Source organism: Coenobita brevimanus, chromosome 15, assembly GCF_032717465.1.
Source record: "Coenobita brevimanus isolate Jiangsu-jjx chromosome 15, ASM3271746v2, whole genome shotgun sequence".
Taxonomy (NCBI): domain Eukaryota; kingdom Metazoa; phylum Arthropoda; class Malacostraca; order Decapoda; family Coenobitidae; genus Coenobita; species Coenobita brevimanus.
In genome coordinates, this window is record NC_136968.1 from 725,982 (window position 1) to 752,268 (window position 26,287).

At 42.8% G+C, this 26,287-nt stretch overlaps 1 protein-coding gene across 1 annotated transcript in view; it reads right to left on the reverse strand.

Moving 5' to 3' along the window:
• The window catches only part of MICAL-like (protein), an 83,033-nt gene extending 59,198 nt beyond the window's left edge, over window positions 1–23,835 (reverse strand). Inside the window, exon 1 of the mRNA XM_080265382.1 lies at window positions 23,762–23,835. The gene's annotated coding sequence lies outside the window, so the exon portion shown is untranslated. The remainder of the gene's footprint in view (window positions 1–23,761) is intronic.
• Between the last annotated feature and the right edge of the window lie 2,452 nt (window positions 23,836–26,287).

Genomic DNA, 26,287 nt, shown 5'->3' on the forward strand with positions numbered 1-26,287 from the left:
CTCTCTACTGTGGGTTTATGTCTCGGTTCTCTCTCTCTACTGTGGGTTTATGTCTCGGTTCTCTCTCTCTCTCTCTCTCTCTACTGTGGGTTTATGTCTCGGTTCTCTCTCTCTCTCTACTGTGGGTTTATGTCTCGGTTCTCTCTCTCTCTCTCTCTCTACTGTGGGTTTATGTCTCGGTTCTCTCTCTCTACTGTGGGTTTATGTCTCGGTTCTCTCTCTCTCTCTCTCTCTCTCTCTACTGTGGGTTTGTCTCGGTTCTCTCTCTCTCTCTCTACTGTGGGTTTGTCTCGGTTCTCTCTCTCTCTCTACTGTGGGTTTATGTCTCGCTTCTCTCTCTCTCTCTCTCTCTCTCAGAAAAGGAACTCCACTAATTAAGGCCGACCCGTCCAGAAAGGCCCGGAAGGTGTCTGTCTGTATGTCTGTCCTCCCCGTCTCTCTCTCTCTTACATCAGCCCCTCTCACTTTTCCCTCCACACCACAAACACCACAACCACCATCCCCACTACAGTTACTGCCACCACTATCACTCCTACTACTACTACTACCACCACCATCACCACCACCGATAATAATAATAATAATAGTAGTAGTAGTAGTAGTAGCAGTAGTAGTAGTAGTAGGATAATAATAATAATAATAATAAAAATAATAATAATAATAATAACAGTAGTAGTAGTAGTAGTAGTAGCAGCAGCAGCAGCAGTAGTAGTAGTAGTAGTAGTAGTAATAATAATATAATACCACTACTACTACCACCATCACCACCACCAATAATAATAATAATAATAGTAGTAGTAGTAGTAGCAGTAGTAGTAATAATAATAATAATAATATAATACCACTACTACTACAACCACCACCACCACCAATAATAATAATAATAATAATAATAATAATAATAATACCTAAGCTGAGTAAAATCGACTGACGGAGGCAAGAAAATAAATCAATCTTGCTGAAGAGGAATAGGAGTCTCCGTAACACCTCTTCCTAAGCGATTTATTTTACCTATTATTTACCTATCATTATCTTGCGACGCTAATCTATCTGTCTCTTGCTTGACGCCTTCATCCTGTACCGGGTGGCCATAAACAAATCGCCTCCAAGTCGCCCTGTCCTCTATTATCTGCCTGCCTTCCCTCCAACTCACACCCCCCTTCCCTTATATTGATCTCCATCCCTCCATTTCATCCTTGGTCTACCCCTCCTCCTCACTCACATACACTCTTCTAGTCAGTCTCTCACGCTCCACCCTCTCAATCCCTCCATATCATCCTTGGTCTCCCCCTCCTCCTCACTCACATACACTCTTCTAGTCAGTCTCTCACGCTCCACCCTCTCAATCCCTCCATATCATCCTTGGTCTACCCCTCCTCCTCACTCACTCACACTCTTCTAGTTAGTCTCTCACGCTCCACCCTCTCAATCCCTCCATTTCATCCTTGGTCTACCCCTCCTCCTCACTCACACTCTTCTGGTCAGTCTCTCACGCTCCACCCTCTCAATCCCTCCATATCATCCTCGGTCTACCCCTCCTCCTCTCACATACACTCTTCTAGTCAGTCTCTCACGCTCCACCCTCTCAATCCCTCCATTTCATCCTTGGTCTACCCCTCCTCCTCACTCACACTCTTCTGGTCAGTCTCTCACGCTCCACCCTCTCAATCCCTCCATATCATCCTCGGTCTACCCCTCCTCCTCTCACATACACTCTTCTAGTCAGTCTCTCACGCTCCACCCTCTCAATCCCTCCATTTCATCCTTGGTCTACCCCTCCTCCTCACTCACACTCTTCTGGTCAGTCTCTCACGCTCCACCCTCTCAATCCCTCCATATCATCCTTGGTCTACCCCTCCTCCTCACTCACTCACACTCTTCTAGTTAGTCTCTCACGCTCCACCCTCTCAATCCCTCCATATCATCCTCGGTCTACCCCTCCTCCTCTCACATACTCTTCTAGTCAGTCTCTCACGCTCCACCCTCTCAATCCCTCCATATCATCACAACTCAGGTACGGACTTAGACAATGCTGCGGCTCTGCATTCTTTCCGTAGCACTTCTTCGTGACTAGCAATGTGTTTTAGTGCTAAGATGGTGTTACAATTCAGCATTCAAGGTGGATGTGGCAACTTTTTATCATAATGGTCTATTTTAACGTATTAGATAGATAAACAGAGATAGATAAAAAGATTGATAGATAGATAGACAGATAGATGGATAGACAAAGGGAGAGAGAAGTTGGGGAATGAAGAAACGATGTGTGTGTGTGTGTGTGTGTGTGTGTGTGTGTGTGTGTGTGTGTGTGTGTGTGAGAGAGAGAGAGAGAGAGAGAGAGAGATAGAGAGAGAGAGAGAGAGAGAGAGATCAGTTGGGAAAAATTATATGGAAGGAAAAAAAACTGAATGATAATGTTTTTTAATATAAAGGTCTATTTTAACATATTAGATAGATAAATAGACAGACAGACAGATATAGATAGATAGATAGATGGATATAGATAGACAGACAGATAGATGGATAGACAAAGGGCGAGAGAAGTTAGGGAATGAAGAAACGATGTGTGAGAGAGAGAGAGAGAGAGAGGAAGGAAAGTCAGCGCTGGACATGGTAATTCCCTTGTTAAGTCAGAGAAAGTTGATGATGTACTCTCTCTCTCATACACACACACACACACACTCCCTCTCATCTTCACACACACACACACACACTCCCTCTCATCTTCACACACACACACACACACACTCTGGGCTCTCTCCGTCATCTCCCCCCCCCCACACTCTCTCATCCTCACACATACACACTCTCTCTCTCTCTCACCTCCACACATACACACTCTCTTTCTCATTCTCACACACACACACATACACACTCTCTCTTTCTCTATCTTCACACACACACACACACACGCACTCTCTCATCTTCACACACACACACACACACACACACACACACACACACACTTTCTCTCATCTTCACACACACGCACACACACACACACACATCCCTCCCCTCCCCACTTACTTCCCGCCTCTCATTCTTTACATTTCCCTCCTCATCCTCCATCTCCCCCTCCCTCCATCCCTCTCTTCACCTTTCCTCTCTACCTCCTCCCTCTCTCTCCTCTTCCCTCCCTCCATCTTTCCTCCCCTCCTTCCCCCTCCGTCACAGTTACCCAAGCAAGCATGACCACTGGTTTCCTCTCTCTCTCTCTCTCTCTCTCTCTCTCTCTCTCATGCTTAACCTAATCCATGCCTCAACAAGAACTCTCTCTCATGCTTAACCTAATCCATGCCTCAACAAGAACTCTCTCTCATGCTTAACCTAATCCATGCCTCAACAAGAACTCTCTCTCATGCTTAACCTAATCCATGCCTCAACAAGAACCATAACAATAAAAACAACAACAACAACAATAATAATAATAATAATAATAATATGACTTTCAGCATTTCAAACCGAATAGATCTAAGAAAAAAAATCTCAAGTACGAACACAGGTAATTGACCCACTCTTCTCGCAAAAGTTGGCATCGACGTGATACCAGATTTCACTGTTTGTTTTGGCTTTTGACCCCACTAAACAACATTCAAAAATATACAACTAAATCCAAAAGATAAACACGGTGTTTGGATTATGTTCCCAAGGAATAATTGTGCCAGGTTTGAAGGGAGTTGAAGAATACATGAAGAAATGGCACCATCTGAGGCGTGTGGAAGATACTGACCATAGTAGTAGTAGTAGTTGTTGCAGTAGTAGTAGTAACAATAATAATACCCTCGCGAGTCTCTCAAGTAGTGGCAGTTTCTCATGTGGGCTGCCCAACTAAAACGCTTTTGAGAAACATACAGTACATCTCAGCAACCACTAGGCGGATCACTACGTGGTTTGCACCATATGATAGCCCAATTCTTTGATATTTGTTTTTGACAGGTTTCATCACACCCAGGTGGTGCACGTAGCAGGTGACGCGCCAGGTGCAGCATGTCGTAAAATCTTCAAAAAAAGGTCACAGGCCAGACAGTTTGTGGTAAAGGCATGAAACTTGGCAGGTAGAGCCATCAATATACTCTAGGCATCCTCAGGGTGTAAGGCAATATTTCAATGCTTTCGGATTGAAATGGCCTCGCTGGTACATACCTCGCCGACAAAGGCGTTTTACTGGTAATAATTATACCCAATGTCGGTGTATACACAGGAAATGGAGATGTTGTCAGATTCATAGACTGGAGAGGAAATGGCAGAGATAGGGTTTGTGATATTGTGTGTGTGTGTGTGTGAGAGAGAGAGAGAGAGAGAGAGAGAGAGAGAGAGAGAGAGAGAGAGAGAGAGAGAGAGAGAGAGAGAGAGAGAGAGAGGCCGTTAGTGACATGAAATGAGATGCTTGCTCTTGGCCACGAACTTATAAAGAATCTTAGTCTATTTGTGGTATAAACTGACTTTCATTATAATTTTCAAGGAATATTAGTCTGTCCATATGGAGATTATGAAGAATGAGAGACTGACTAGAAGTGTGCGTGGAGAGAATGGAGTGAGAGACTGACTGGAAGAGTGTATGTGAGCGACGTGAAGGCAGTGACCAAGGATGAGATGGAGGGATAGAGAATATGGAGAGAGACTGACTAGAAGTGTGAGTGAGGTGGAGAAGGTGACCAAGAATGAGACTGGATGGAGAATGGAGAATGAGAGACTGACTAGAAGAGTATGTGGGTGAGGTGGAGGGGGAGACCAAGAATGAGACTGGATGGAGAGAATGGAGAATGAGAGACTGACTAGAAGAGTATATGGGTGAGGTGGAGGGGGAGACCAAGAATGAGATGGAGGGATGGATTGAGAGACTGACTAGAAGAGTGGATGTAAGTGAGGTGGAGGGGGAGACACAGGATGAGATGGAGGGATGGAGTGGAGAGAATGGAGATTGAGAGACTGACTAGAAGAGTGTGAGGTGGTGGGGGTGACCAAGGATGAGATGGAGGGATGGAGTGGACAGGATGGAGATTGAGAGACTGACTAGAAGAGTATGTGGATGAGGTGGAGGGGGAGACCAAGGATGAGACTGGATGGAGAGAATGGAGAATGAGAGACTGACTAGAAGAGTATGTGGGTGAGGTGGAGGGGGAGACCAAGGATGAGATGGAGGGATGAAGTGGAACGGATGAAGATTGAGAGACTGACTAGAAGTGTGTGAGTGAAGAAAGGGTGACCAAGGATGAGATGGAGGGATGGATTGAGAGACTGACTAGAAGAGTATGTGGGTGAGGTGGAGGGGGAGATCAAGGATGAGATGGAGGGATGAAGTGGAGAATGGAGATTGAGAGACTGACTAGAAGAGTGTGAGGTGGAGGGGGAGACCAAGGATGAGATCAATGATGTGGAGATGTGGGGGAGGGGGGAGGGGGCGTGGGCTGGGGAAAGGAAACCCAAATGACAGGACGGGGTGACGTGGAGGCGACTTGTTTGTGGCCACCCCTTATGGTATGGGATTACGGCTTCTGGCAATCGATAGAAAGATTAGCTGTCTCAATTTTCACCTCAATATTAATTGAAATTTGGTTGTGTAGTTTGTGGCTGAGAAAAGATAAAAAGGAATGATATTAAAAGCAATCTTCAATGTAATTTGGTCTGAAAAAAGCTTATGATGATGATGATGATGTATATACTGTGAATATGAATGAAATTGTTTACCTGCGTGTGTGTGTGTGTACTGGTGCTCGTGTGCGTAGTGTATGCCTCCATGTGTATGAATAACGTGTGCGCAGGCATGAAGGCCGAGAAAAATGAGCGAGGCGTGTTTATGTAGGGCATGTATACACGTGTGTGTGTGTGCTTATGGAACTGATGCACACACACGTCATTCAGTAAATATTCAAGTTCACACCATTGTCTTTAAAAACAAATCATTACAGCAAAATGAAAGACAAATCACGACTCAATTTGTTGTTGTTTACACGTTCCCGGGAAGTAAACAGCCACCAACCTGTATAAACAAAGGTACAAGACAGACAGATAAGATGCTGGGTGGGAGCAGCGAGAGACACACACCCTACTCTCACGGTGGCTCAACTCAGACTAAACCAGTGTTGTTATTTCCCGCGTTGGCCATCCCCCCCCACTGAGGAGTTGTCATATTGTAATTACATTTATATATAACCTTCCCTTCCGGTACATTTACCTCAATCCTAACAATACAGTTATTAACAAACCAGTCTAATTACTCCCTTTCACTATCATTAATCCTCTAGGTCACAGATATTAGTGGATAAAATGAAGTTTAAATATATTCAAATTTGGCAACATGATTTCCACAATGGCTGCCCGTTAATGTCAACAAACATTTTTCTCCCAGGATGTTTACATCAAACGCAGGTAACTGTCGCGTTCCATATATGAAAACAATATCAATATAGTTATTTCTCGACGGGAGGGGATTTGTCTCTCTCATTTTCTTCCTTCTAGCTTTCTTTTTCTTTTTTTCCACTACCGTACGAAACGGAAGAGAAACCGTTTGTACGTGAGGCAGCTGAAAGTAGTCCACCACAACTACCAGCTCACTGCCACCACTACATACCAACCACCACTACCATTATGGCGTAACGTTACCGCTACCATTTACCGTGTAACTACCACTCGGCCACCACAACTACCACAACAAACACTTGCACTGTTGCAACCACAATTATCACTGTCACCATTATCTTCGTTTCGCAACCTCCACTACCACAGCAACCACTTCTACCACCTCACCACCACCACGTACCACTAGCATATCAGAACCACCACAATCATAACTACTACCTCTGCCACCAGGACAACTATTTAAATAACTACTTGCTACCATCACTATTTAAAGCAAAAACTACCACCAGCACAACTTAGAGCAACACCACAAGTCACAGATCTATGCCTACCACAAGTTCCTACCGCAACTAGCCTGTCACTAGATACGTGGTCGTATTTAATCATGTCACGTGGCTGTGTTTACATTGCCATCTGTCACGTGGTTGTGTTTACACTGCCGTACCACGTTGCTGTTAACACTGTCATGTCACATGGATGTGTTTACATTGTCAACTGTCACGTGGCTGTTTACACTGCCATGTCACGTAGTTGTTTACACTGCCATGTCACGCAGTTGTTTACATTCGTCACGTGTTTGTTTAGTCACGTCTTATATTTAAACTGCTATCAGTCATGTGGCGATTAATGTTATTGATATGGCTGCTACATATCATCAATCTCGTGGCTGTGTTAACGTCATCAAGCACGTGGCAGTATTTACGTCATCAATCACGTGGCTGTTTACATTTTCATAAATCACGTGGCAGTATTTACGTCATCAATCACGTGGCAGTATTTACGTCATCAATCACGTGGCTGTGTATATCATCAATCATGGCAAAGTTTACATCTTAATCAATCACGTGGATGTGTTTACGTCATCAATCACGTGGCTGTGCTCTCTCTCTCTCTCTCTCTCTCTCTCTCTCTCACACACACACACACACACACACACACACACACATACAATCCGCCCGACACTGGTTCGTACAATGGGTGGCACAGGAAGAGCTCCGTAACAACTCTTCCTGGGCGAATTATTCTGCACAGTACACCTTTGCAAATCTATCTATTGCCAGACGCCATAATCCCGTAAGGGGAGGCCACAAACAAATCGCCTCCATGTCGCCCTGTCCCCCCTTTGTAAGTCATATTAACATCCACGCAGTTTACATCAATACAATACATCAATACCATACAAAAGGATATTGGGGTACAATGTGCAGGTTAAATCGCTTAGGGAAGGGTGTTAGGGAATATCTAAAGCCACTGAGAATATAACCCACTCGCAAAAATATGAAAATTAATAATAATAATAATAATAATAAAAGGCCAGACTCAGCATTAATTTTGGTTTATCTGAGGAAATGGTTGAAGGACATCTATCAAATGTAAAATCTCTCTCTCTCTCTCTCTCTCATATGTAAGTACCACATACATACATAAAAACATACATTTAGTAGAACATACATACAAAGAAGACTCTCTCTCTCTCTCTCTCTCTCTCTCTCTCTGACATCCTTGGAAGCTAGAACTATACTGCTTTCACTCTAACTTGACCTAAAATTGTCATCTCTCATTCTTGAATGCTATAATAACAACAGATTAACATTAGAATATGATGCTTGTCACGAAGAAGTGCTGTGGGAAGGATGTAGAGCCGTAGTATTATCGGTATACATGTAACAAAAGATTAACACTAGAATATGATGCTAGTCACGAAGAAGTGCCGTGAGAAGGATGTAGAGCCGTAGTATTGTCTTTTTCTGCCACTGAGCTACGTGAAATAAGCTGCAAAAGGACGAAAATCTGGGCCAAGTTAAGAGAGAGAGAGAGAGACAGGGGGGGGGGGAGAGAGAGAGAATTAAATATGGTAAGTTTGCTCTCTCCAACCTGACAGCTTAAAGTGAGAGAGGAAGAGACGTGTCGAAGTGAGAGAAAGAGATAGGTTTATTATTAACTGATAGGGGTGAGAACTAGCTCTACGGCACAGATAAGGGCAGGGAAAGTGGAGGCAGCGAGATAAGAGTGTTTTCGATGAGAGAGAGAGAGAGAGAGAGAGAGAGAGAGAGAGAGAGAGAGAGAGAGAGAGAGAGATTAATAAAAATAAATACTGACCAATCATAAAACCTTAATGAGAGAGAGAGAGAGAGAGAGAGAGAGAGAGAGAGAGAGAGATGGACGGTGCACATGTACCCGTAAATACACATCAAGTTATTAGGCGAAGTGCACATGGATGGACTCTCTCTCTCTCTCTCTCTCTCTCTCTCTCTCATGTGTGGTAGTGGTGACTATTGTCTATTAGTTATGATGGTTGTTACAGTAGTAGTAGCAGTAAAGTAGTAGTAGCTGTGGTGGTGGTGGTGGTGGTGGTGGTGGTGGTAGTAGTAGTAGTAGTATTTGTTGCTGTAGATGTGGTGGTGGTGGTAATAGTAGTAGTCGTAATAGTAGTAGTAGTAGTAATGGTGTTGGTGGTAGTAGTAGTAATAGCAGCAGTAGTAGTAGTAGTAATGATGTTGGTGGTAGTAGTAGTAATAGCAGCAGTAGTAGTAGTAATGGTGTTGGTAGTAGTAGTAATAGCAGCAGTAGTAGTAGTAATGGTGTTGGTAGTAGTAGTAATAGCAGCAGTAGTAGTAGTAATGGTGTTGGTAGTAGTAGTAATACCAGCAGTAGTAGTAGTAGTAGTAGTAGTAATGGTGGTGGTGGTAGTAGTAGTAATAGCAGCAGTAGTAGTAGTAGTAGTAGTAATAGCAGCAGTAGTAGTAGTAGTACTAGTAGTAATGGTGGTGGTGGTAGTAGTAGTAATAGCAGCAGTAGTAGTAGTAGTAGTAATGGTGGTGGTGGTAGTAGTAGTAATAGCAGCAGTAGTAGTAGTAGTACTAGTAGTAATGGTGGTGGTGGTAGTAGTAGTAATAGCAGCAGTAGTAGTAGTAGTAGTAGTAGTAGTAATGGTGGTGGTGGTAGTAGTAGTAATAGCAGCAGTAGTAGTAGTAGTAGTAGTAGTAATGGTGGTGGTGGTAGTAGTAGTAATAGCAGCAGTAGTAGTAGTAGTAGTAATGGTGGTGGTGGTAGTAGTAGTAATAGCAGCAGTAGTAGTAGTAGTAGTAGTAGTAATGGTGGTGGTGGTAGTAGTAGTAATAGCAGCAGTAGTAGTAGTAGTAGTAGTAGTAATGGTGGTGGTGGTAGTAGTAGTAATAGCAGCAGTAGTAGTAGTAGCAGTAGTAGTAATGGTGGTGGTGGTAGTAGTAGTAATAGCAGTAGTAGTAGTAGTAGTAGTAGTAGTAGTAATGGTGTTGGTGGTAGTAGTAGTAATAGCAGCAGTAGTAGTAGTAGTAGTAATGGTGGTGGTGGTAGTAGTAGTAATAGCAGTAGTAGTAAAGTAGCAGTAGTAGTAGTAGTAGCAGTAGTTGTAGTAGTCAAGCATTGGTAGTGGTTGTTGTGGTAGGTGTAGTGATGGACAAGGGAACAGACCACACCCACTTTCTCCATTTCAACTCTTTCCCTCACCTCACTACCACTACCATGACTTGCCAACCACAATTACCACTACTACCACAACTACAATTACCACCACCACCACCACTACAAGTATTATTACCTCCTACCACAACAACCACCACCACCCCCACTACAACTATTACCAGCTCCTACCACCACCACCAACACCACAACTACAACAACTATCAGTATAACTACTACCACAGCAACCACCATCTCGACTAGGCACCACAACCTCAATCACTACCTCTACTATCACAACCACCACCACTACTACCAAAACTACCACTATCACTACCACCAACCACACCCACTTTCTCCACTCCCACCCCTCCTCACGCCTGACTTCTCACCACAAACATATCATCAACATCTTCAATATCATCACCATCTCTTCTACAGTTCGTTCACCTTAACTTGGCCCAGATTTCCAAATTCTGGAACGTTATTTGAGTTTAGAGAGAGAAAAAAGACACTATGGCTCTATATCCTCTCTACACTTCTTCATGACTACCATATTCTAGGGAGAGACTGACGAGGAGAGTGTATGTGAGTGAGGTGAAGGGGGGGACAGGGAGGGGGAGGCCAAGGATGAGATGGAGGGATGGAGTGGAGAGGTATATGAGAGAGGCGGGTGTGAGCTGGGAGCAGGGCAGTGAAATGGCAGAGGACAGGCCAGGGCGACGTGGAGGCAATTTGTTTGTGGCCACCCCTTATGGGATTAAGGCGTCTGGCAATAGATAGATAGATAGAATTAACTATTACAGCCTGGCATTCAATATGGAGAGATGGCAATTTTAGGCAAAGTTAAATTGAAAGAAAAAAAAAATTGTACCATAGTAATTAAATCACTGGGGAGGTTGATATAAATAAATATATAAATAAATAAAGCAGTGATAAGAAACAGGGAAGTGAGCATGGAAGTGAAAAAGTTACTACATGACAGTATTGTGATACCAACTCTAACGTACGGAAGTGAAGCTTGGACGTTGTTGGAAGGACACAAGTCAAGAGTGAGAGCAGTGGAAATGAGTTATTTAAGAGGAGCCTGTGGAGTCATGTGGAGAGACAGGCTGACGAATGAGGATATAAAGGAGCGTTGTGGTGTTGATGTGGATGTGATAGGAAGCGTTATGAGGAACACACTGAGGTGGTTTGGCCATGTGGAGAGGATGGAGGGTGAAAGACTGACGAAGAGAGTGTATGTGAGTGAGGTGGAGGGGGAAGAGGGAGGGAGACCGAGGATGAGATGGAGGGATGGGGTGGAGAGGTATATGAGAGAGGTGGGGGTGAGTTGGGAGCAGGGCAGTGAAATGGCGGGGGACAGGGCGACTTGGAGGCGATTTGTTTGTGGCCACCCCAAACGGGATTGAGGCGTCTGGCAATAGATAGATAGATAGAAATAAATACATCCATAAATAAATATCTATCTATCTATTGCCAAACGCCTTAATCCCATACAAGGTGGCCACAAACAAATCGTCTCCATGTCGCCCTGTCCCCCGCCATTTCACTGCCATGCTCCCAGCTCACACCCCCTCTTTCACAGACCTCTCCACTCCATCCCTCCATCTCATCCTTGACCTCCCCCTCCCTCTACCCCCCTCCACCTCACTCATAAACACTCTCCTCATTAGTCTCTCGCTCTCTGTCCTATCCACATGGCCAAACTACCTCAATGTATTTCTCCGAACACTTTCTATCACATCCACATCCACACCACCATAACAGAAAATGCTACTAGGCAATTGGGCCAGTCTCGTTTCGTTTATAAAGGCACCAAAATGCTTGCATGCATTGGCCTTGCTCACCTAATGGTTATTCTCCATGCTGCTCGATCTCTGGCAGCCTCCCTATTCAGTCCCTTACCCCTGAGGTCACACTCAATGACCTCGTCCCAGATCGTTTTCAGTCTACCCCTCACAACCCTACCCCCAGCGTTAACACTTCTCACTTTCTGCACCTAATTATCATCCCCCATCTTCTCCAGATGCCCAAACCATCTCAGTCTATCTCTCCTCATCACAACACCAATACACTCCAGTCCCATCCTACTTCTTAAGTTTTCCATCGTAAACCTAGTCTCCCCAGGCCTCGCACTCAAGGACGTACTGCACATCCACCTAATCATTGCCAATTCTGTACATTTTAGCCTGCAAACATCCTCTTCCTTAATTGCCCAGGTCTCAGTACCATACAGCATTACACTCCTAACACATGCCACATACAAAGATCCCTTAGCACAGAGGGAAAGCCCTCTCAATGTCAAGAGAGGCAAAAGCTCCCTGAACTTCTTCCAACCACTCCTCACTCCAGCCACATAGGTACCGTAGCTCCAGCCCCACCTCCAGCACATAACATGTCTCCCAGATAACTAAACACTTTCACACACTCAAGAGATTCACCAGCATGATGAATCCTTTCACACAATCACACATGCTCTCCCCATAACACCACACACATAAAATCTGCATTATCTCAAAGTCTATCTCTATTATCACTACATCTCTTATGCACCCACTTATCACAAACACTGCACAAGATGGAATTACTTCCCACACCCTTGTGGCAAATTGCACATGGCCACTCTCCTTCTTTGACAGTATTGCCATCAGCCCTAGATACCATCACCTTTGTTTTATCTGCATTTACTTTCAAGCCCTTGTGCCTCATACTATCTTTCCACTTCCAAAATCTTTCCTCCACCTCCCTTTTATTCTCTGCAATCAACACCAAATCGTCAGCATACAACATCTCCCACAGGAGTCCATTTCTGACATCATGTGAGAGGGCTTCAAATACTGACCCCTGATGCACACCAACACTCACAGAAAACTCATCACTCAAATCTCCATTCACTCTCACCTGGGTACAAGCACCCACATACATGGCCATAACCACTAACCAGCCACTCCTTCAACCCAAGCTTTCTCATTGCCCACTTCACCACCTCCCTAAGGACTCTGTCAAAGGCCTGCTCCATATCAACAAAAACAAAGAACAGTTCCCTTTTCTTTTCTATATATTTTTCCTGAAGCTGTCGAACAATGAATATGGCATCAGTGGTCCCCCTACCTAGCATAAACCCAAACTGCATCTCATCAATATTCACTCTTTCTCTAATCATACCTTCTAAAACTCTCTCCATTATCTTCATTATCTGATCTAAAAGCTTTATACCTCTATAATTTCCTCTTTCCAGGGCATCACCCTTCCCCTTGTACATCTTTACAATTACACTCTTCAGCCAATCATCTGGGACAACACACTCACATATAATTGTATTTATCAAGTCAGTAACTAAACCCACTCCTGTATCTCCCTGAGGCCTTCAGCATTTCAGCAGTCAACCCAGACACACCTGCTGCCTTTCCCCAATTGCATCCTACCTATTGCCCTGCTGACAGTAGCACCATCAATCAAAGGCCAAGGGCAAAAAATAAAAATAAAAAATAAAAATAAAATAAAATAAAATAATAATTCATTTTCATTAATTTCCACTGCAAGAATAAACCAATAAAATAATAATTCATCTTCATTAACTCCCAGTGCACAAATAAAGCAATAAAATAATCATTACTCTTCATTAATTCCTACTCAAGAATAAACCAATCAAATAATCATTACTCAACCTCACTGGCTCTTGATGCAAGAAAAAAACAATAAAATAATTACTCTTCATGAATTCCGACTGCAAGAATAAGCCAATAAAATAGTAATTACTCTTCATTAACTCCCACTGCAAGAATAAGCCAATCATAAAAATTTTCCATAACTCCCATCACTACACAAGGTCTTCCCAAAGCTGAATGAAATCATGTTCAGGTGGGAAGAAATAAGCAAAATATTTAACTTCTTTAGTGCTGCCTACTTCTTCCTTCACCTTTATCATTTTTTTTCAGCGTCTGTCCTCCTCTCCTCCAATTTCTCCCATCTTTCCTGTCATTTTTTATTACTCTTCTCTCCTTTTCAGGTGGCTTTCACTAAGTGACAAGACTAATGGTTTCCAGTAAGCCAGGAAACCATATATAACACTGGGTGGTAACCATATAACCAACCCACGTGTTCCCTACATGTCAACAAGTGGGTTGGTGGAGGGTTAGTACCCCTCCCTGTAAAACAACTAACTCAAAGAGAATGGCCACCCCTTCTGGGACTACAGCATCTGGCTATAGACTGGTAGACAGGCAGACCTCCTCTCTAGAATGTGGCTCCTCTAACCTTAATAAAATATTCTAGTAACATAAAAACAAACCACAAGAAAGACATAACCAGGTTAAGTATCTCTGTACATTGACATTTTTCTTATTCTTACAACCTATCTATCTATCTATTGCCAGACGCCTTAATCCTGTAAGGGGTGGCCACAAATTGCCTCCATGTCACACTGTCCCCTGCCATTTCATTGTCCTGCTTCCAGCTCACACCCTTATCTCTCAAATACCTCTCCACTCCATCCCTCCATCTCATCCTTGGCCTCCTCCCTCCCTCTTCCCCTTTCCACTTCACTCACATGCACTCTCCTTGGCAGTCTCTCACTCTCCACCTTGTCACTCTACTTCTCTAGGATGAAGAACCCAGTACCGTTACATGACGTCGTTCTCTCCTCACACCTAACGCTCGTCAAATCCACAGAAATCCACACAATCATGACTTAGTACTTGCTTTGTGAGAGTGGTCCAGTTCTATCAGATAAAGACAAACCCCCCTGAGAAGATTACCAGTAACCGATTCTTACGGCCAAGGGAAGAGGGTTGATACAGTATAGTCTTTGTTATTACTTTTACTTTATAACAGAGGGGCATGTGGGCTGGGGAAAGGGCAGTGAAATGGCAGGGGACAGGGCAACATGGAGGCAATTTTTGTGGCCATCCTTTATGGGATTAAGGCATCTGGCAATAGACTGATAGATAGATAGATTTTATAAGAGTACTACAACCACACAAACTTTATTGTATTCTTGTTACCTTCAAATTATTATTTTTTAACGCTAAAGAGATTCTTCCAACTGAAGCCTTCACTGATAAATATCTTCCCTGGGGTAAATCCATGTAATGATTTTAATATTTTACTCTTGCTATCACAGACTGTACTAACCATAGGAGAGCCACTTCACATTAAAGAGGCCAAATACAGTATAGCCTTCATTAATCCTTCCAGCCTTTAGGGCAAGAGGTCTTTCCTATCATAAGTACTCACGTGCAGGTCACTAAGATAGGCAGTCTTCATTAAGCTGTGCATCTGTCTATCTATCTATCTACAGCCAAACACTATACTCCCAAAAGTGGTGGCCATTTGTCTTTGAGTTACTTATTTTACGCGGACAGGCACTTATCCTCGACCAACCCACTTGCTGACACGTAGGGAAAAATTCGTGCGTGACTTCCAAAATATCATGACTTTTCCACACAACAGGTTCTCAGAAATGAAGGCTCAGGCATATCAGGTGCATCTGTAACCATGACACCGTACTGGGAAAGGTTTCTGAAATTTACTGTGAACTTTTACCCCGTGCTCCCTACGTGTCACGTGGGTTGGTGGAGGATTAGTGCCCCTCCCTGTAAAACAAATAACTATAAGTCCTTGGCAACCCCGTTTGGGATTAGGGGGTCTGGCAATGAATGAATGAATGAATTTTACCCTGTTCACTATGATGATGAGGGTTCCAATTTCGTTCTGCTACCCCTGATGATTTTGTTAAGATGTTGCAACCCCATTTGTGGTGATGGAAAGACTATCTATCTATCTATCTATCTATAGCCCGACGCCCTAATCCCGCAAAGGGTGGCCGCAGACAAAACGCCTCCAAGTCACTCTGTCACCCACCATTTGACTCCCCTCCCCCCAACTCACCCCCCCCTCCCTCATATACCTCTCAACTCCATCCCTCCACCTCATCCTCGGTCTACCCCTCCCTCTCCCTCCCTCCACCTCACCTACATACACCCTCTTAGTCAGTCTTTCATTCTCCATTCTCTCCACATGTCCAAACCACCTCAGTGTATTTCTCCTAATCTTTTCAACCACATCCACATCTACCCCACAACGTTCCTTCACTTCTTCATTCGTCAACCTGTCCCTCCACGTCACTCCACATGCTCCTCTCAAGTAACTCATTTCCACTGCTCTCACTCTTGACTTGTTCCCCTCTTGCAATGTCCACGCCTCGCTTCCATACATCAGGGTAGGGATCACAATACCATCATGCAGTGACTTCTTAACTTCCATACTCACCTTCCTATTTCTCATCACTGCTTTCAGTGTACCAACAACCTTTCTTCCCTGCTGTACCCTTTCACGTACTTCATCCCCCAAAGTTCCATCCTTACTCATCACACTACCCAAGTACTTGAATGCACTCACATTCTCCATATCCTCACCATCCAACCTCACTGCACACTCTGTGACTTCATTCCTCTCAAACACCATAACTTTACTTTTGTTTACATTAACTTTCAGCTTCCTCCTCCTCCTACACACTGTCCCAAATTCATTCACCAAACCTTGCAACTCCCATTCATCTTCACTCAACAATACTGTATCATCAGCAAACAGCAACACCGGAAGCTTCCAAATCTCACCCTCATTCATTAGGGCCACCCCCACATCCACTGCCCTACCTTGTACCTCCTTTACAACCCCATCCATATATATATTAAACAGCCATGGAGACATTACACACCCCTGTTTCAGTCCCACATTGAGATCAAAGAACTCACTCAGCTCACCATCCACTCGCACCGTAGCCCTAGCTCCCTCGTACATACTCTTCACAGCACTCAACAATTTCCCCTCCACTCCATATATTCTTAATACCTTCCACATACCTTGCCTATCTATTCTGTCATAAGCTTTCTCCAAGTCCATGAAGGCAGCATACACTTTCCTTCCCTTCTCTAGATACTTCTCCACTAAACATCTTAGAACAAATATCTGATCTACACACCCTTTTCCCTTCCTAAATCCCCCTTGTTCTTCTCCAACTAGCTCCTCTGTCATATGCCTAACCCTATCAATGAGTATTCTACCATATATTTTACCAGTCACACTAAGAAGGCAAATACCCCTATGGTTACCACATACTTCTCTCTCCCCTTTTCCTTTGTACAGAGGAACAATTATACCTGATTTCCAGTCCTCTGGAACCCTTCCCTCTTCCCAAGCCAATCTACACAACTTCCATATCCACTCCACAACAATCTCACCCCCATACCTAAGCATTTCACCACACACTCCATCAATTCCTGGGGCCTTTCCCAGCTTAATCTTCTTCATCGCTTCCACTACTTCCGACCTACTGATCTCTTCCTCCCTCCTCTGATCTCTTCTTCTCCCAGCCATTCCCCAACCACTTATACTCACACTGCTGGAAAGACACTGGCACATAATCCATCAACCTCTTCACAACTTGATGCTTATCTGAAGTTGACTACAATTTAAAGATAGAAAAAAAAAAATTAAATACATAAATAAAGTAAGAGAGAAAAGGGTTAACAGAAAGAACAATGACAATAAGGGATCTATCTGTCTATCTATCTCAGTTTAGTTCTGCTACCCCATCATGATTTTGTTAAGCTTTTGCAACCCGATTTGTGGTGATGGAAAGACAAATTTTTCCATTAACCTCTTCACAACTTGATGCCTATTGTAAGTTGACTAAAACTTGAAGATAGCAAAAAATAAATAAATAAATAAATAAACAAATAACTAAAAGGGTTAACAGAAAGAACAATGACAATAAAGGAGCTTTCTATCTACCATGAGCCAGATGCCTTAATTCTGAAAAAAATGGCCACGAATTGCTTCCATGTCACCCTGTCCCCTGCCATTTTGCTGCCCTCCCCCCACCTCACACACCCCTCTTTCACATACCTCTCCACTCATTTATATTTTATTCTTGCTACTCCAGGCTCATCTGAAATGTGAACCCAGTGGACTGCAGGCTAGGGTTATCTTTCTCCTGCTGTTTAAGATTCTCCTTTTGGGGGATTGGCTGTGGGTTGAGGGATGTTTGTAAAACCCGATTGCCACAAAATCCAGTTATATCAGCACCACCACATGTAACTATCCTTCTCTCTCTCTCTAATTCTCAGATAGGATGACCTCAGAGATAAAGGACTGAATAGGGATGTTGCCTGAGATCAAGAAGTGTGGAGAGCCGCCATTAGGTGACCAAGGCCGACGCAATACACATACAAGCATGTTGGCGTCTTTATAAACAAAACAAAGGAAATGATGATGTTAGGGCCCAGACACACCTGCCCCCGAACATGTGATCGTCAAGAGGAAATCAGGCTCAGGGGTCCGTCCAACGTTCAGACTCAAATATTGAAGCAGCTCTAATCTGGCGCTTCGTTTTGTCTTGTCAATCACATCTTCGGAGGCAAGTGTGTCCGGGCCCATACTGAGCTCAGAAGATACTGGAGGGGTTAGACACAGCCTTCATTAACTTCTTCATTACAAGGGCACTCTCCAGACCTGAATATAATCATCAGCAGCAGCAAGAATAAAACATAAATTGAATGCTCAATGTGAAGGGGTAAACCACTAAATTACCTAGTGTTCTTGTTATTACATATTCTCTAAAGACTAAGCAAATAATTATCTGGTGAATCTACCCATCTATCTATTGCCAGACACCTTAATCCCATAAGGGGTGGCCACAAACAAATCGCTTCCATGTACCCCTGTCCCCTGCCCTTTTGCTGCCCTTCCCCCAGCTCACACATCCCTCTCTCATATAGCTACCTCTCTACTCCATCCCTCCACCTCATCCTCAGCCTCCTCCTCCCTCTCCCCTCCTCCACCTCACACACACTCTCCTCATTAGTCTCTCACTCTCCACCCTATGCTGCCCTCCCCCAGCTCACACACCCCTCTCTTATATACTCTACCTCTCTTAGTGAACAGAGAAGAAATTAACCAGTACAGTACATATCAGCCTTAATCCCTGAACTATGCTGTGCTTGAAGGATCTACTTAACCAGACAGACCAGGGTTACTCAACAACAACTGCGATTATTATTTATTTATTTTTTAACTCTGCTACTGCTCACTATTTTTTTGTTTTTGTTTTTTTCAATTTAAAAGAGACAGTGAAAACACAGGGATTAGAATCATGCTACCTTTCCTCAATTTTACTCAGTTTACGATGACATAAATAACGCCTTAAACATCAGTCTACAGTGCCAAGGTAAGGATTCGAGAACAGCTTTTGTGGATTAGTTACGTCCAAAACAATCCTAAAAATCAATCACTAATTTTTATCAATGGTTGGTTTGGCTTTTAAGTTTTTGACCCACAATTTGCCAGAGTTTTATGACTGTTAGGGAGGAAAACGAGGGAGACTAACAAGGAGGGTGTGTGTGAGTGAGGTGCAGGCCAAGGATGAGATGGAGGGGTGGAGTGGAGAGCTATATGAGAGAGGGGAGTGTGAGCTGGCTGGGAACAGGGCAGTGAAATGGCAGGGGACAGGGTGACATGGAGGCCATTTGTTTGCGGCCACCCCTTACAGGATTAAGGCATCTGGCAATTGATAGACAGGAAGACAGGGAGGAAAAGGACCACATTATCATAAGTCGTGACCTATGATAAAAATGAAGGTCAAAGTAATAATGAACATCAAAATACATCTGAAAAATACCATGTCAAATTAAAAAAAAAAAAGAGTGACATCCCAAAATCTATCTATCTATCTATCTATTGCCAGACGCCATAATCCCGTACGGGGTGGCCATTTGACTCTAAGTTATTTGTTTTACAGGGAGGGGCACTAACCCTCCACTAACCCACTTGACATGTAGGCAGCACATATGGTACATCCCAAAATACATCTGAAAAATATTATAATAAAAAAAAAAGTGACACTCCAAAACACACCAAAAAAATACTGCTATCATTAGAATAAAAAAAAAAAGTGAGACCCCAAAATAAATCTGAAAAATATCATTAGAATAAAAAAAAAGACACCCCTACATATATCTGAAAAATATACAGTAGTTAGAATAAAAAAAAAAAGTGCATTCATTCATTCATTCACTGCCAGATGCCATGTATCCCAAACGGGGTGGCCAAGGGCTTACAGTTAATTGTTTTACAGGGAGGGGCACTAATCCTCCACCAACCCCACTTGACACGTAGGGAGAACGTTATGCCAACAGCATCTGGTGTTCCCAGGCGGTCACCCATCCAAGTACTAACCAGACCCAACGTTGCTTAACCCCAAAATACACCTAAAAAACATCAGCAGAAAAAAAAGACCCCTAAATACATATGAAAAATATTGTTAGAATAAAAAAAAAAGTGACAACCCAAAATACACCTAAAAAACATTGTTAGAATTAAAAAAAAAAAAAAAGACCCCTATATACATCTGAAAAATAGTTAGTATAAAAAAAAAGTGACACCCGAAATACATCTAAAAAACATCATTAGAAAAAAAGGAGTGAGACCCTAAAATACATCTCAAAAGTCTATATCATTACAAATAAAGAATAAGTGAGATCCGATACTACATTTAAGAAATATCTTTTGAAATGAAGATGAGTGAAAGGAAATATACTGTTTGAAATATAAACAAGTGAAAGCCAAAAATACATTACTGTACGTAAAGAAAAACAACATGAGTACCGTAATAAAAAAAAAAAAACACATGAGAGCCCAAGACACATCTGAAAAATATTGTGAGAGGGAGGGGTAGACCAAGGATGAGGTGGAGGGATGGAGTTGAGAGGTACATGAGGGAAGGAGGGGTGAGTTGGGAGGAAGTTAGTCAAATGGTGGGTGACAGAGCGACTTGGAGGCGTTTTGTCTGCGGCCACCCTTTGCGGGATTATGGCGTCTGGCTATAGATAGATAGATAGAAAAAAAAAACAAGGGAGAGACGACATGTACAATAAAATTATTTGGTTCTATTATGGTTTCAACCCCTAATGGAATTCATTATTTTTCTGTTCTCTAATGGAGAGTTCTTCCAATGACAAAAATTTTGAGTACCAGTTACTTCAGTTAATACAGCACAGCCTCATATAGGTTAGGTTGGATTGGTTTGGTTAGGGTAGCTTAAAAAAAAAAAAAAAGTGAGGTTAGGGGCTTAAACGATAATTTTACCAATTTTTTTTACTGTAAATGTATAGCAACTGTACACGATCTAAGCTGAAGGAGCTTGTGAAATATGGTCCCTAATGTTACTATACATAATGCTCATCAAAGTTAAATTAGGAGCTTTTTTTTTAATGCAAGAAAGAAAGAACCAAAGGCCATGAGCCTGCAAGATTGTTCCCTCCATGAAAAGACATAAAATAACTGGGGAAATTATCATTATTATTTTTTAAGATATTAATGTATTCATGAATTTTTCTTTTTTTCTACAGGGCAATGTGTCTGCCTATTAAAACCATCATCTTTCTTCCATAAATTTCTCTTGCAATGTAACTTCTATCTATCTATCTATCTATAGCCCGACGCCCTAATCCCGCAAAGGGTGGCCACAGACAAAACGCCTCCAAGTTGCTCTGTCACCCACCATTTGACTACCCTCCCCCCAACTCACCCCCCCCTCCCTCATATACCTCTCAACTCCATCCCTCCACCTCATCCTCGGTCTACCTCTCCCTCTCCCTCCCTCCACCTCACCTACATACACCCTCTTAGTCAGTCTTTCATTCTCCATTCTCTTCACATGTCCAAACCACCTCAGTGTATTTCTCCTAATCTTCTCAACCACATCTACATCCACCCCACATCGTTCCTTCGCTTCTTCATTTGTCAACCTGTACCTCCAAGTCACTCCACGTGCTCCTATCAAGTAACTCATTTCCACTGCTCTCACTCTTGACTTGTTCCCCTCTTGCAAGGTCCATGCCTCGCTTCCATACGTCAGGGTAGGGATCACAATACTATCATGCAGTGACTTCTTAACTTCCATACTCACCTCCCTATTTCTCATCACTGCTTTCAGTGTACCAACAACCTTTCTTCCCTGCTGTACCCTTTCACGCACTTCATCCCCCAAAGTTCCATCCTTACTCATCACACTACCCAAGTACTTGAATGCACTCACATTCTCCATATCCTCACCATCCAACCTCACTGCACACTCTGTGACTTCATTCCTCTCAAACACCATAACTTTACTTTTGTTTACATTAACTTTCAGCTTCCTCCTCCTACACACTGTCCCAAATTCATTCACCAAACCTTGCAACTCCCATTCATCTTCACTCAACAATACTGTATCATCAGCAAACAGCAACACCGGAAGCTTCCAAATCTCACCCTCATTCATTAGAGCCACCCTCACATCCACTGCCCTACCCTGCACCTCCTTTACAACCCCATCCATGTATATATTAAACAGCCACGGAGACATCACACAACCCTGTTTCAGTCCCACATTGAGATCAAAGAACTCACTCAGCTCACCATCCACTCACACCGTAACCCTAGCTCCCTCGTACATACTCTTCACAGCACTCAACAATTTCCCCTCCACTCCATATATTCTTAATACCTTCCACATACCTTGCCTATCTATTCTGTCATAAGCTTTCTCCAAGTCCATGAAGGCAGCATACACTTTCCTTCCCTTCTCTAGATACTTCTCCACTAAACATCTTAGAACAAATATCTGATCTACACAGCCTTTTCCCTTCCTAAATCCCCCTTGTTCTTCTCCAACTAGCTCCTCTGTCATATGCCTAACCCTATCAATGAGTATTCTACCATATATTTTACCAGTCACACTAAGTAGGCAAATACCCCTATGGTTACCACATACTTCTCTCTCTCCTTTTCCTTTATATAAAGGAACAATTATACCTGATTTCCAGTCCTCTGGAACCCTTCCCTCATCCCAAGCCAATCTACACAACTTCCATATCCACTCCACAACAATCTTGCCTATTTTTATTCCTCTTAGCCTAAACTACTTGGCTTGGCTTATATTTACATCCCACATACAGGTCATTCTTTTTGCCTCATCCACACAAGTTAGGTTATGAAAGAAATGTATAATGTTTCATCTTTCAGTCAGTTATTTATCAACTGTTAAATAAGGTGAAATTTATGCATGTACTGCCCTAACAATTTACCAAAGTTTGCATTCTGGTAACTACAGCCAAGCAAATGATACATCAAAGCTTGCAAAAGACAGTTTAGTGTCCTTGCATTGTCAAATATTGAGTTGTATTACGGTATCTGAGAATAGCTTACCATGATCTGAGTTTGAGAACACAACAAAATGAATAAATAAATGTCGAAAGCATAAAAAAATAAATAAATAAATGTTTGAGTCCATCACAGAATAGGTGCAGAGAATGATGGCCAACAATATTAGCCAACCTAATAACAAATTCCAGATTAACTGTAAATGTCTTAAGATGCTCTGCGGTCAAATTATATGAAAGATAGATAGATAGATAGATAGAAACAATGTATACACTTCAAAACAAGTTCGAAATGGTTCAGAACGACCTAAAAAAAAACCGAGTGATGAAAACAGGTCAAAAAAACCATCTGAAAAAAGCCTATAATGACAGGATAATCCGGGAGCTCAGTGTGATCTTGAGAACAGCCGAGCCCAATTTGAGACAAGTTCAGCTGACAACCCACATATTGCCCACACAAAATCCCACAATCCTTGGCTCTTCTTAACACTGAGCTGGGGATTTACAACGTCAACCTTAATTCTAGGCATTGTTCTCACCTCTGGAGCCCGGGGGAAGGATGTATTAGGAGAAAATTGACGTATAACAGGACGCCATGATCGCACAACCACCCCCACCACCTCTAGATGTGTCACTGGGAGTTTGGAGTGGATTCGGCTCACACTTATTCGCCCCTTTCTCATGCTCTTTTAGGTTTTTAACACATTTGTATATAATCTACCATTAAAATTAAATTCTCCATAAAAATAATAATACTTGTAAACTTCCACCTGAATGCTCAACTGAATAGAAGGTATAGGAATGTGGTCTCAAACTAATGTAAACCTCTTTCACTGTACACATTCATTGATTCTTGTGTAAGATATGCGTATCTTTGAAAAGAAATTCTATATGGCGTCATGCGCAAAATGAGAGACCATATGAAGCTTCCACGAGTCGAAATTTATCAAGCCGAAATGGCATGTTTATGGAAAAGTGGCAGTACCCGCTAAGTATAAAGCAACCCCTACATCGTATAATTAATATATTGCGTAATGAATTAGCTGAAAAGATGACAGAATTTTTCAGATTAAATGTGGCAATACATCCTTATTATTGAGGTCTAATTAAATGATTGATATTTTATTAATCTCATCTTTATTTTCATCGCCTCCTCCCCAGCGCCATATTGTAAGTGGGTTTGTTTATCTTATTTACTGATCTCCTTCCGTGTTTTTGTACATTTAAAACTGGTCTAAGTAGTTATACCTATTACAAGACTTCTGGGGAATAGTGTGGTTTTATTTTATTTGTGTATTTCTGTGTGATTTTTGAGAACTGGATGATACAAGTTCTAGGCTTATACAGGGTACGTAAGCATTAGTCCACATCAGCATTTATTTATATTTTTGGAGCTGGAGATGGATGCCTTCATGTGGTAACACTGATGTAACCGCGCAGTGAATCTGCCTAGGTATACAAACGTCTCAGTCCTCTCCTTGACCCCCAAAAGGAGGATGGTGGACAGCAGGACAATGTTGGCCGGCAGATCACCGAAGCACTTCAGTATGACAAGCTAATCTATCTATCTATCTATTGCCAGACGCCTCAGTCCCGTTTGGGGTGGCCACAAACAAATCGCCTCCAAGTCGCCCTGTCCCCCGCCATTTCACTGCCCTAATATTCAATTATTAAATCAGGAGCAAAATAAAAAATACATCATTGGAGAGGAAGGGTTAAATCTTAAGGGTGATTGAGGTTGAATGCTTCTGGCCTTTGGTTCCTTCTTCCTTGAAAAAAAAAAAAATGCTCTATGGGTAGTGAATGTTAATCCTTTAATGCCATGACTGAATAATTAAACCCCAGGCCTCTGCACTCATGATGGGCAGTGAATCTAAATAATAAGTCAAGGTGTGTGTGTGTGTGTGTAATTCACCGGGTCGGTCAGGATCACTTGATGGTCGTGATCGTCAGCTTTTTACCCTCCCGGAAGGGAGCTGAGAGCTCATATAGTCCGATCTAAGGGCAAGGCTGTGACCTTCACACATGCACACACCCGTCCCCTTGCTCCAGGGGGACAGTAACCACCCACTTCGTCAGTGAAACTTTTCGCAACCTGAGCGAGGCGCGAACTCCCGTCTACCAGATGGCAAGCGAGAACGTTACCACTGCACCAGCGAGCGGTGTGTGTGTGCATTTCTTTCATGAGGACAGAAATTCAATAGATATTGACATAATGCTTTTTGCAATAAGTCAAAGTCCAGGGAGTGTCAGAAAAATTACCGAACAAAAATTTTGGCTATTGCGCTCAACGCAACAACGCGAAATTGTTGGAATTTGTGATGTGAAAATCATTTTGTTTGTTTGTTTCACGAGAATAGTAATAGATAACCAATTTCTGTTTGCATTAGATCGGGGTAAATACAGGGAATTTAAGGAAAAAAAAAAAAAACTGATTGCTTGCGATGCGACTGCTAAATTGTTGGAAATCGCGATGCGAAAGTATGCAGAAATAATTTTTTTCACTTTCTGGCCAGAATTGGTCACTGTGGGCTCAACATTGGTATGAAAAAGTTATATAATGGTATTTGCAAACAATTTGTGATGGAAAAGCTATCCGTTAGTCCTGCAGACTTTTGTGGGTATGCACTAGAGATGTAGTAACGTATGGATGGATGGATGAATTTATTTGGCCAAGTGGCGTTTCTCCCTTATGTATATCACAACTAATACTTTCACTATGGTTTTGCAGATAGAGTATTTGTTTTATGGTGTAGTGTTTGTATTTGTTGCTACAGTAGTCATTCATTTCAGATTATACCACAATGGAGGTGTGTGTAGTCATCGAAGAGTGTGGTTGCAGTCACACGTATGATGGCAGCACAGGATGGCTACCACACCCCAGTACTGTATGGAGTGGTGGCGTCTTCACCCTGGGTCCAACCCCCAGAGGCTGTCGAAGCAGAGGAGGAGGACAGCATGGGGGCCAAACCACCGCAAACTCCCGTGGCCCCTCCCAGATGCCAACACCAGACCCCAGTACTGTTCGCAGCCGTGGACCTCACCTTCCCTGATGACCCACATGT